Below are 9856 nucleotides of genomic sequence, written 5' to 3'. Positions count from 1 at the left end.
TTCACTGGACTTCCTTGTAAGCGTATGGATATAATCCTATCACTCACAATGTAAATAGCACTTTATTTAATTCTTTAATAGTGTTGTTAGATCTCTTCATTCTTATCACCTTCAAGTCAGAATGAGCTCATAGCTGACCCGTCAGTATGTTTTTGGGAGGCCATACATCACAGAGGTAACTCATGGTAGCTGTGAAACCAGACACTGTGACACTGATGAGTCAAATAAGAGAATGGTTACCCACGGTGGACAGTCGTTGGTGAAGCTCACTGATTAAAACAAACTTGGAAGCAGGAGTGGCACCCACTTCCACAATAGCTTGCCTCTGGAAACCCTATGAACCTGGAGAAAGGACAAAAGTTATACAGGAGGTGTCCAGGACTTTTGTTCATAGGGTCGCTATGAGTCACTTGAGACTCGATGGCACTTAACAACAACAACAACAACAACAACAACATACATCGCAGAGGAGGCGACTGCCCATCTTTCTCCTGCAGAGCAGCTGATAGATTCGAACCCTCAGGGAAGTGCCATTTGTGGATTAGCAGCACGACTTCCTACAGACTAGGCCACCAGAGCTCCCTATAAAACAGTGAACTGAGGAGCAATACAAATTGGCTCCATGCAACAGCTTGCAGGCAGAGATTGTTTCTATTTGTCCAACTGTTTCTGTTCTTGAAAGCGATTCCTAGCTTCTGTGGTCCTGGCCCCTTCTCTAGGCTAGCTGCAGAGTGAGGCGTCATATCTTTAGACTTCTTTTCTTACTTCACTCAACAGAGCCACAGACCTCAAGGTTTTAAGGAAGTGACTATTTTGCCTTGAAACCCAAACAGAGGAAACAGAGCCACAGACACGAGATAAAACCCGGATTCTAATCTGGTTCAATTCTCCTGGAGCAGGCCCCAGAGTCCAACCTCATCCTCTTCCCCTTCTTCCTCTCCCCCAATCCAAACTCTCCCTTGTCTGTCTTCACCTTCCATTTACTTCAATTGGTGTTCTCTATATCTTCAGTGTCAAATATCCTCTTCTAGAAAACCCTCAGACCATCTTAGTCTTCCTGATGGAGGTGAGAATTGTTTCAATGTGAAAAAGAAGAGCAGATTTCTGGCTAAACATAAGAATTTATCACATGTATTTACCTCTCCTACCTCCTAAAATTTCACTAAAATGAAAGTAAATGAGTGGGTTTTGTAAAAAAGACATAAACTCACAAAAACTAAGAAAGAAAGGAGGAAAATCAAACTCTTATCTCACACGACATAGACTGAAAATGGATTAAAGATTTAAATTTAGAAGATAAAATTCATAGATGGACACATAAAGATAAATCTGCAGCCAAGAAAGAAAAGACAAATTACACTGGTAAAGTCTGCTATCGGGCCTCTCCAGAGTACTGAACAGAAATGATACCAGTCTGGAGACTTAGGTGCCCTTGATCTAGGACATAGTCTTCTTAATTATGTGTTATGCATCAGAAACCTGGACAAGGACTAAGGATGATAGAAGGAGAATTGATGCCTTTGAGCTGTGGTGCTGGAAAAAGTTGTTGAATATACCAAGGACTTCTAGGAGATCAAACAGGTTCATCCTAGAGAAGGTGAAACCAGGCTGCTCCTTGTAGGCAAGGATTCTAAAACTTTGTCTGACATACTTTGAGCATGTTGCAAAGAGGGACCAGTATTTGGAGAGGGACATCATGCTTGGGAGTGGAGGTCAGCGCAGGAAGGGAAGACCCTGGATGAGATGGATTGACTGAGTGTCTAGGGTAATGCGGGTAGATGCATTAGAGACAATAAGGTTAGAGCAGGGTTCAGAGCTGTTGTCCATAAAGTCACTATGAGTCGCAAGTGACTTGACAGAATATAATAACAACAATTAAACGGGTTCTTATATAGGACATAAAAATACATCCAGAAGAGAAAAATAAATTGAACACCGTTAAAATGAAAGACTTTTCCATTGATTTTTGACAAAGGTACTAACTCCACTCAGTGAACAAAGAGTAGTCTTTTCAAGAAATGGTGCTGGGACAATAAATTCAAAAAGAAAAAGAAAAAAGCTGGGCCCACACTTCATATTGCACACAAAAACTACCGCAGAGTAAATAAGGACCCTAAGTGTAAGACATCTGGAGGACAATATGCTGAGTGAAATATCTCAGTCACAAAAGGACAAATACTGCATAGTGCCATTGTTGTAAAAGGAACTGACTTCAGGGTTGGGGGGGAGACTGTGAAAGATGGGATAAATTATGTGTACTGCTTGAAAGAGATGAGGGAGAGAACTGTTTAAAAGGGATATGTGATTAGGAATTATTGTCATGACAGGAGTCCAGAACGAAGGCTGCATAGTGGAGTGGACTTGCGGAGAAGGATTGAATAACAATGAAAGAATTTTTTTTTACTTTTTAAAGAGAAGAGTGAACTGGAGTCGGGGAGGTTGGACAGGGAGAAAAGTGCAACAATGAATGAATGGAAATCCAAAATCTCTCTAATCTTTCATTTAAACTAATAAAAATAATTTTTTTAAAAAAGACATGAAATCATAGAGTAAAATAATGGGGCAATGCTTCAATACCTAGTTTTTTACAATTGATTCCTAGATGTAAGAAAGAATCAACCAAAAATGGATAAATCAGACATTATAAAAGTTTAAAACATTAGTGTATCAAAATATTTTATCAACAAGAGAGACAATCTATGAGACTATATCTAAGAAACATGTATCTGTTGAGAGTTTAATGTCTAGAGTACTCTTACATTCCCCTCACCTTACCCATCCATTTGCCATTCTCTGCTCCTTCTCCCCTCCTATTTCCATTCCTGCCTGTCTACCCTCCATATCTGTTTCTATCTTGGGTAAACCTTTCCTTATTCTCTTGCTCCCTCTTTATTTAATGCATGAACTTTTCTGGATTAATTGCAGTGCACGTATTGTCCAGCCATCTATTCATCTCAGGTTGATCTTTCTTCTCCTAATCTAATTACTGTGTGGATCACAACAAACGGTGGCTAATTCTGAGAAGAATGGGAATCCCAGAACACTTGATCGTTCTAATGCAAAACCTATACTTGGACCAGGAGGCAGTCGTCAGAACAGAGCAAGGAAACACCGCATGGTTCAAAATTGGGAAGGATGCACACCAGGGATGTGTCCTATCTCCATACCTTTAGAATCTATGCAGAACAGATCATCTGGGAGGCTAGGCTCTATGAGGAGGAATGTGGCATCAGGATTGGAGGAAGACTCATCAACAACTTGCATTACGTAGATGACACAACCCTGCTTGTTGGAAGTGAGGAGGACCTGAAGCACTTGCTGCAGGTCAAGGATTGCAGCCTTCAATATGGACTGATGCTCAACCAAGAAAACAAAGATTCTCACCACTGGGCCATTCGACATCATTATGATAGATAGTAAGAGATTGAGATTGTTAACACCGTTATTTTGCTTGGCTTCACAATCATCATTCTTGGTATCAGCAGCCAGGAAATCAAAAGACGAATTGCATTGGGGAAATCTGCTGTCAGGGACCTCCCTGGAGTACTGAAGAGCAATGACGTTAGTCTGGAGACTAAGGTATGCCTGATCCAGATCATACTCTTTGCAATTACCTGCTCTGTGTCAGAAAGCTAGAAAATGACTGGAGATGATAAAATAAGAATTGATGCCTTTGAACTCTGGTGCTGGACAAGAGTATTGAATATATCATGGGCTGCCAAGAGAACAAACAGATTCAGCCCAGAGAGAGTGAAACCAGGCTGCTCATTGGAGGGAAAGATTCTGAGGCTTCATCTGACATACTTTGAGCATGTTGCAAGTAGGGACCAGTCCCTGGAGTGGGACATCATGCTTGAAAGGGTGGAGGAACAATGCAAGAGAGGAAGACCCTGGATGGGATGGATTGATTCAGTGACTAGAGTAATGAGGGTAGGTGTGTCAGAAACAATAAGTTTGGCACAAGTTAGAGTAGGTTTCAAGACTACTGCAAAGAACTCTACGGCACATAACAACAACAATCTGAATACAATATTCATTATCTCTATGTTTTTACTGATCTCCCTGCCTCCCCCACAACTACCTTATTTTCTATAATAATGGTCTTATGCAGTATTTGTCCTTTTGTGACTGAGTTATTTCATTCAGCATAATGCTCTCTAGACTCATCCACGTTATGCAGTGTTTCGTGAGTTACTCATTATTTTTCAAAGCTGTGTAATGGTTCATTGTGTGAATGTACCAGTTTCTCTATCCATTTGTGTCTTGATGGACATTTGGGCTGCTTCCATCTCCTTGCTATTATGAATAATGCTGCCATAAACATAAGTGTACATATATCTATTTGTGTTGCAGCTCTGATTTTTTTTAAAGAGAAGGGATGGGGCAAAGCATTAATAGACAATTTACCAAAGAAGTTATACAAATGGAAAAAAAACCCACACACGAGAAGCTGTTCAACTAAAGACATCATTTGTCTTTCTCTCTCTCATTGCTGTTGAGTCAGAACTGACTCATAACTGACCTACCTGCAAGTTTTAAGAGGCTGTAAACTGCATGGGAAGAGATTATACAACTTTCTCTCAGGAAGCCACTGGTGGATTTAAATCAATGGAGGTACCTTCTTTGTGTTGTTGTTGTTGTTGTTGTTGTTGGTATGTGTTGTTGAGTCACCTGTGACCCATAACAACCCTATGTATAGCAGCTCTGAACCCTGCCCTGTCCTGAGCCAGTCTCACTATTTCTGACACACCAACCCCCATTGCTCCAGTCACTATCAATCCATCTCATCCAGGGTCTTCCTCCTGTGCTGTCCCTCCACCCTTCTGAGCATGAAGTCCTTCTCCAAGTACTGGTCTCTCCTGGCTACGTGCCCAAAGTATGTGAGACAGAGCTTCAAAATCCTAGCCTCCAAGGAGAAACTTGGTTTCACCCTCTCCAAGGCAGACCTATTTGTTTTCTTGGCAGTCAATGGTATGTTCAAGACTCTTCTCCAGCACCCCAACTTGAAGGCATCGATTCTTCTTCTGTCATCCTTAGTCATTGGTCAGCTCTCCGAAGTATAACATAGTAATTACGAAGATCATCGACTGGATAAGGTGCACCTTAGTCTCTAGACTGACATCATTGCTTTTCAGCACTCTGGAGAAGTCTTTGACAGCAGATTTTCCCAATGCAATTTGTCTTTTGATTTCCTGACTGCTGGTGTTTAAAATGTTGATTGTGGAGCCAATCAAACTGTAATTGTTAACAACCTGAATCTCTTCTCCATCTATCATGGTGCTGCCAATTGGCCCAGTTGTGAGCTTGCACAATTTTCTACCGACTACTCCACTTGAGCTCTCTAGGATGGTGGTACTCAGAAAAAAAACAAAAACCCATTAAATATTGGCAAGAATATGGAGAAATGGGGTACTGCAACCTCCACTGTTGAATGAAAATGGTTCAGCTATTGTAGAAAACAGTTTGACACGCTCTCAAAAAGTTAAACATAAAGGGAGCTCTGGTGGCCTACTGGGAAGGAGCTGTGCTGCAATCCCAAAGGCACATGGTTCAAATCCACCAGATACTCTGCTGGAGAAGGAGGGTTAATCTTCTCCTGTGTCAGTTGGATCTGATTTGACAGTACGCAACAAGAAAAAAAAGGGGGGGAAGGGAAGTTAAACATAGAATTATCAAATGATCCCACAATACCACTCAAAGGTATATACCAAAAGACTTTGAATCAGCAACATAAACAAATACATCAATGTTGACTGTAGATTATTCACAATAGCCAAAAGACAGGAACAATCAAAAAATCAATGCAATAATAAATGAATTGGAAGCTGTGGTGACCTAATAGTAAGAAGCTACACTGTAATCTCAAAGGCACATGGTTCAAATTCATCAGTTGCTCTGCAAGAGAAAGATGGATAATTTCCTCTCAAGTGATTTACTGTCTCTGAAAACTTACTGGAGGGTCAGTTATGAGTCACTTACAACCTGATGGCATACAGCAATAATAATACATCAATGGAGTATACACACACACACACACACACACATATACACATATATATTCTATAAAATTATTTTGAAATAAAGAGAAATAAAGCTATGATATATGCAAAGGTATGTATGATCTTGAAAACATTATTAACAGTTGTGTTTGAGTCAGTTAAGTCATGAATTGGAATTCACTCCAAGCCCTATGTGCCAGAGTAAAACTGTGCTATATACAATGTTCTATTTTTTTTATTTCATTATTTTTTTGGGTGTACTGTCAAATCAGATCTGACTGGTACAGGAGAACATTGTTCCTCCTTCTCGAGCAGAGCATCTGGTGCATTTGAACTGTGCACCTCTGAACTTGCAGTTGCAGCTTCTTGCCACTAGGCCACCAGAGCTCTCCTCAATGTTCTATTTAATTTTACTTGGATCCATAATCAACACCTTTGACAGGAGCAGACAAGAAATCAAAAGACGCCCATCAACAAACTAATGGATAGAGAAGCTCTGGTATATTCACACAATGGAATACTGTGCAGCATTGAGAAACAAGGAACTAATGAAATATGCAAAATGGGTGACCCTGGAGGACATTATGCTGAGTGAAATATCTCAGTCACAAAAGGACAAATATTGCATAAGACCACTGTTGTAAAATGGGATTGACATCGGGGTTGAGGGAAGACAGAGGATGGGAGGAATGATGTAAACTGCATTGAAACAGATGAGGGAGAGAACTGTTTAAAAGGGATATATGACTGGGTATTATTGTCATGACAGGAGTCTGGAATGAAGGCTGCACAGTAGAATGGACTGAGGGGGGGAGGGATTGCATAACAATGAAATAATTTTTATTTTAATTTTTAAGAAAAAGAATGAATTGGGGTGGAGGGGGTGGGCAGGGAGAAAAGTTCAACAATGAATGCCTAGAAACGCTAAGTCTCTGTAAGCTTTTATTAAAATTAATTTTAAAAATTAAAAGAAAAAACAAACAAGGGGGGAAAAATTAAAAGGCATGTTGCCTTGCGGAAATCTGCTGTCAAGGACCTCTCCAAAATTCTAAAAACCAGAGATGTCATTTAAAGACGAAGGCATATCTGACGCAGGCCAAAGTATTTTCAATTGCTTTGTATTCATCTGAAAGTTAGACAATGAAAGTTGGACAGAAGAAGAATTGATGTCTTTTAATTGTGTTGTTGATGAAGAGGATCAAATATACCATGGACTGCCAAAGAAATAAACAAATCTTTCTTGGCAAAGATGGTGAAACTTTGTCTCGCATGTGTTGGTCATGGTGTCGGGAGGACCTACTCCTTGGAAAAAGGCCTCATGATGAGAAAGATGGGGAATCAACAAAAGAGAAGAAGACCTTTAACGTGGTGGATGGACACAGTGGCTTCCACAATAGGCTCAAATGTGTTGGGAAGTGTGAGAATGGCACAGAATAGGACAGAGTTCAGCTCTGTCATGCTCATCTTTACAGCAACTAACAACACTACGGAATGTTCAGTGGCTGGTTCAGGTGCTGCGGAGAATATATTGCCAGATCTTTCCCTGAGTCTACTTCTTGGTAGACTCAAATTTCCAACCTTTCAGTTACCTGCCAACTGTGTTAACCATTTGCAGCACTCAGAGACTCTTAGAATACGTAATACTCAGTGAAGTGAATTAGACATAAAAGGACAAATACTGCATGATCCCACTTCTGTGAAATATCTCTAATAGACAGATGCATAACATCCAAAGTTCATTAATGGTTACGTGGCTTGTAGCAGAGTGGAAGAGGGAATCATTTCTGAGGAGCCACTGAGTTTCTGTTTAGGATGATGAAAAAATTAGAAACAAAATAGTGATGATTGCACAGCATGGTGAATATAATTAACATCACTGAATTGCACATGTAAAAGTCATTGAGATGACAATTTAAAAAAATAGATTGTATCACAATAAAAAATTCAAATCATTTGATCATCAAAGAATATGATCAAGAAAATTAAAAGATATTTTTAAAAAGAAAATTAAAAGACAACCAGGATGGGAGAAAATATTTGTAAATCATAAATCCAGTAAAGGTCTAACATCCAAAATAAGAACTTTTACAACTCAATGATAAAAAGTTAAATAACAGAGCTAAAAGTGGGAAAAGAATTTGAGAGGAAATTTCTCCAAAGACGATGTATTAATAGCTAACAAGCTCAATGTCAACAGTCAGAACCAGGCCAGGGGCTGACTGTGAAAAGAACATCAATTACTCATGTGAAAATTCAAGTTGAGGCTAAAGAAAAGGAAAAAAAATTCTACAGGAACCAAAATATGACCTTGGATCTGTCCCACCTGAATTAAAAATATCATCTTAAGAACTGGCTTAAAGAGACATTGGTCACCAACGATCGAAGACCAGAGGAGCTGTCCTCACTGTACATGATATATTCAATACTCTTACCAATACGCAAAACAAGGATATCATCCACAAAGACAGCAAAAGGCCATTATAAATACAGAGGAAAAAGAAAAAACCGAAACGGAGGGCAGAATAAATTATGAACATTGCATTAGAGTATCAAGAAGCCTAAACAAAGGGAAGAGATGCCTAAGTAAAAGAGTAAATAGAAGATTTCAAAGGGCAGCTCAAGAAGACAAAGCAAATTACTGTAATGAAATATGCAAAGAACTAGAGTCATAGAATAAAAAAAGAACTAATTTGGCATTTCTCAAGGTGAAAGAACTGAAAAGCAAATTCAAGCCCAAGATGCAATATTGAGAGATGCCATAAGCAAACACTTGAACAATCCAGGAAGCATCAAAAAAGATGCAAGGAACGAACAACAAATGTTGGCTAGGTTGTGGAGAAATTGGAACTCTTATTCACTGCTGTTGGAAGTGTAAAATGGTACAGCTACTACAGAAGGCCTTCTGGCACTTTCTCAAAAAGCTGGAAATAGACATACTATTTGACCCAGAAATTCCACTACAGGAAATACAATCAAAAGAAACCAGAGCCACAACTCAGACAGATGTATGCACACCTATGTTTGTTGCTGCATTATTCACAATAGCAAAGAGATGGAAGCAACCCAAATGCCCAAAAACAACAAAAAAACCTAAAACCCTGATTGGATAGAAAAACTATGGTACAGTCACACAATGGAATACTATGTAGCACTGAAAAACAATGAGCTCATAAAGCGTTATTATACAGTCTGGGGGATCCTGGAGGACAATATGCTGAGTGAAATATCTCAGTCACAAAAGAACAAACACTAAAATACTGCTATTATAAAAGAACAGACTAATGTGAGGTGGGCAGAGAATGGGAAAAGAATGGATAATGAATACTGCAGTAGAACAGATGAGGGGAAGAAATGTCTGAAAGGAATTTATGATTAAATATTTTATGTATGACAACAATCTGAAACGGAGAGTGCATTCCTGAATGGGCTGGGGGAGGGGAGGGGGAAACAGGAAAGAAACTATGGAACAACAAAAAAAAGGGGGGGGGAAATATAAAGAATAAACTGGCATTTCTTGGAGAAAGTGCGGCTGTAGTGCTTCCTGGAGGCAAGGATGATGAAGCTTCATCATTCATGCTTTGGACATATTGCTAAGAGAGGCTATTCCTTGGAAAGGTGAGTGAAAAAGAGGAAGACCCCAATGAGATGGATTGGCACAGTCACTGCAGACATGGGCTCAAGTGTATCTTAGATGGAGAGGATGGCACAGGACAGGACAGGATTCAGGTCACAAGAAGCACATGAAGACATAGATGCTCAATATAAACTATTGGGAAAATGTAAATCAAACTAAAATGAGACATCACACCCACTGAGATGTCTGAGATATATATATATAGAGAGAGAGATAGATATAG

At 39.5% G+C, this 9856-nt stretch overlaps 1 pseudogene; it reads right to left on the bottom strand.

Annotated features, from left to right (window-relative positions):
* The window catches only part of LOC102862119, a 38985-nt pseudogene that overhangs the window by 16275 nt on the left and 12854 nt on the right, over positions 1-9856 (bottom strand).

Source organism: Elephantulus edwardii, unplaced genomic scaffold, assembly GCF_000299155.1.
Source record: "Elephantulus edwardii isolate Elephantulus edwardi_28Jun2011 unplaced genomic scaffold, EleEdw1.0 scaffold00049, whole genome shotgun sequence".
Lineage (NCBI taxonomy): Eukaryota > Metazoa > Chordata > Mammalia > Macroscelidea > Macroscelididae > Elephantulus > Elephantulus edwardii.
This window is presented reverse-complemented; position numbering and strand designations above follow the sequence as displayed.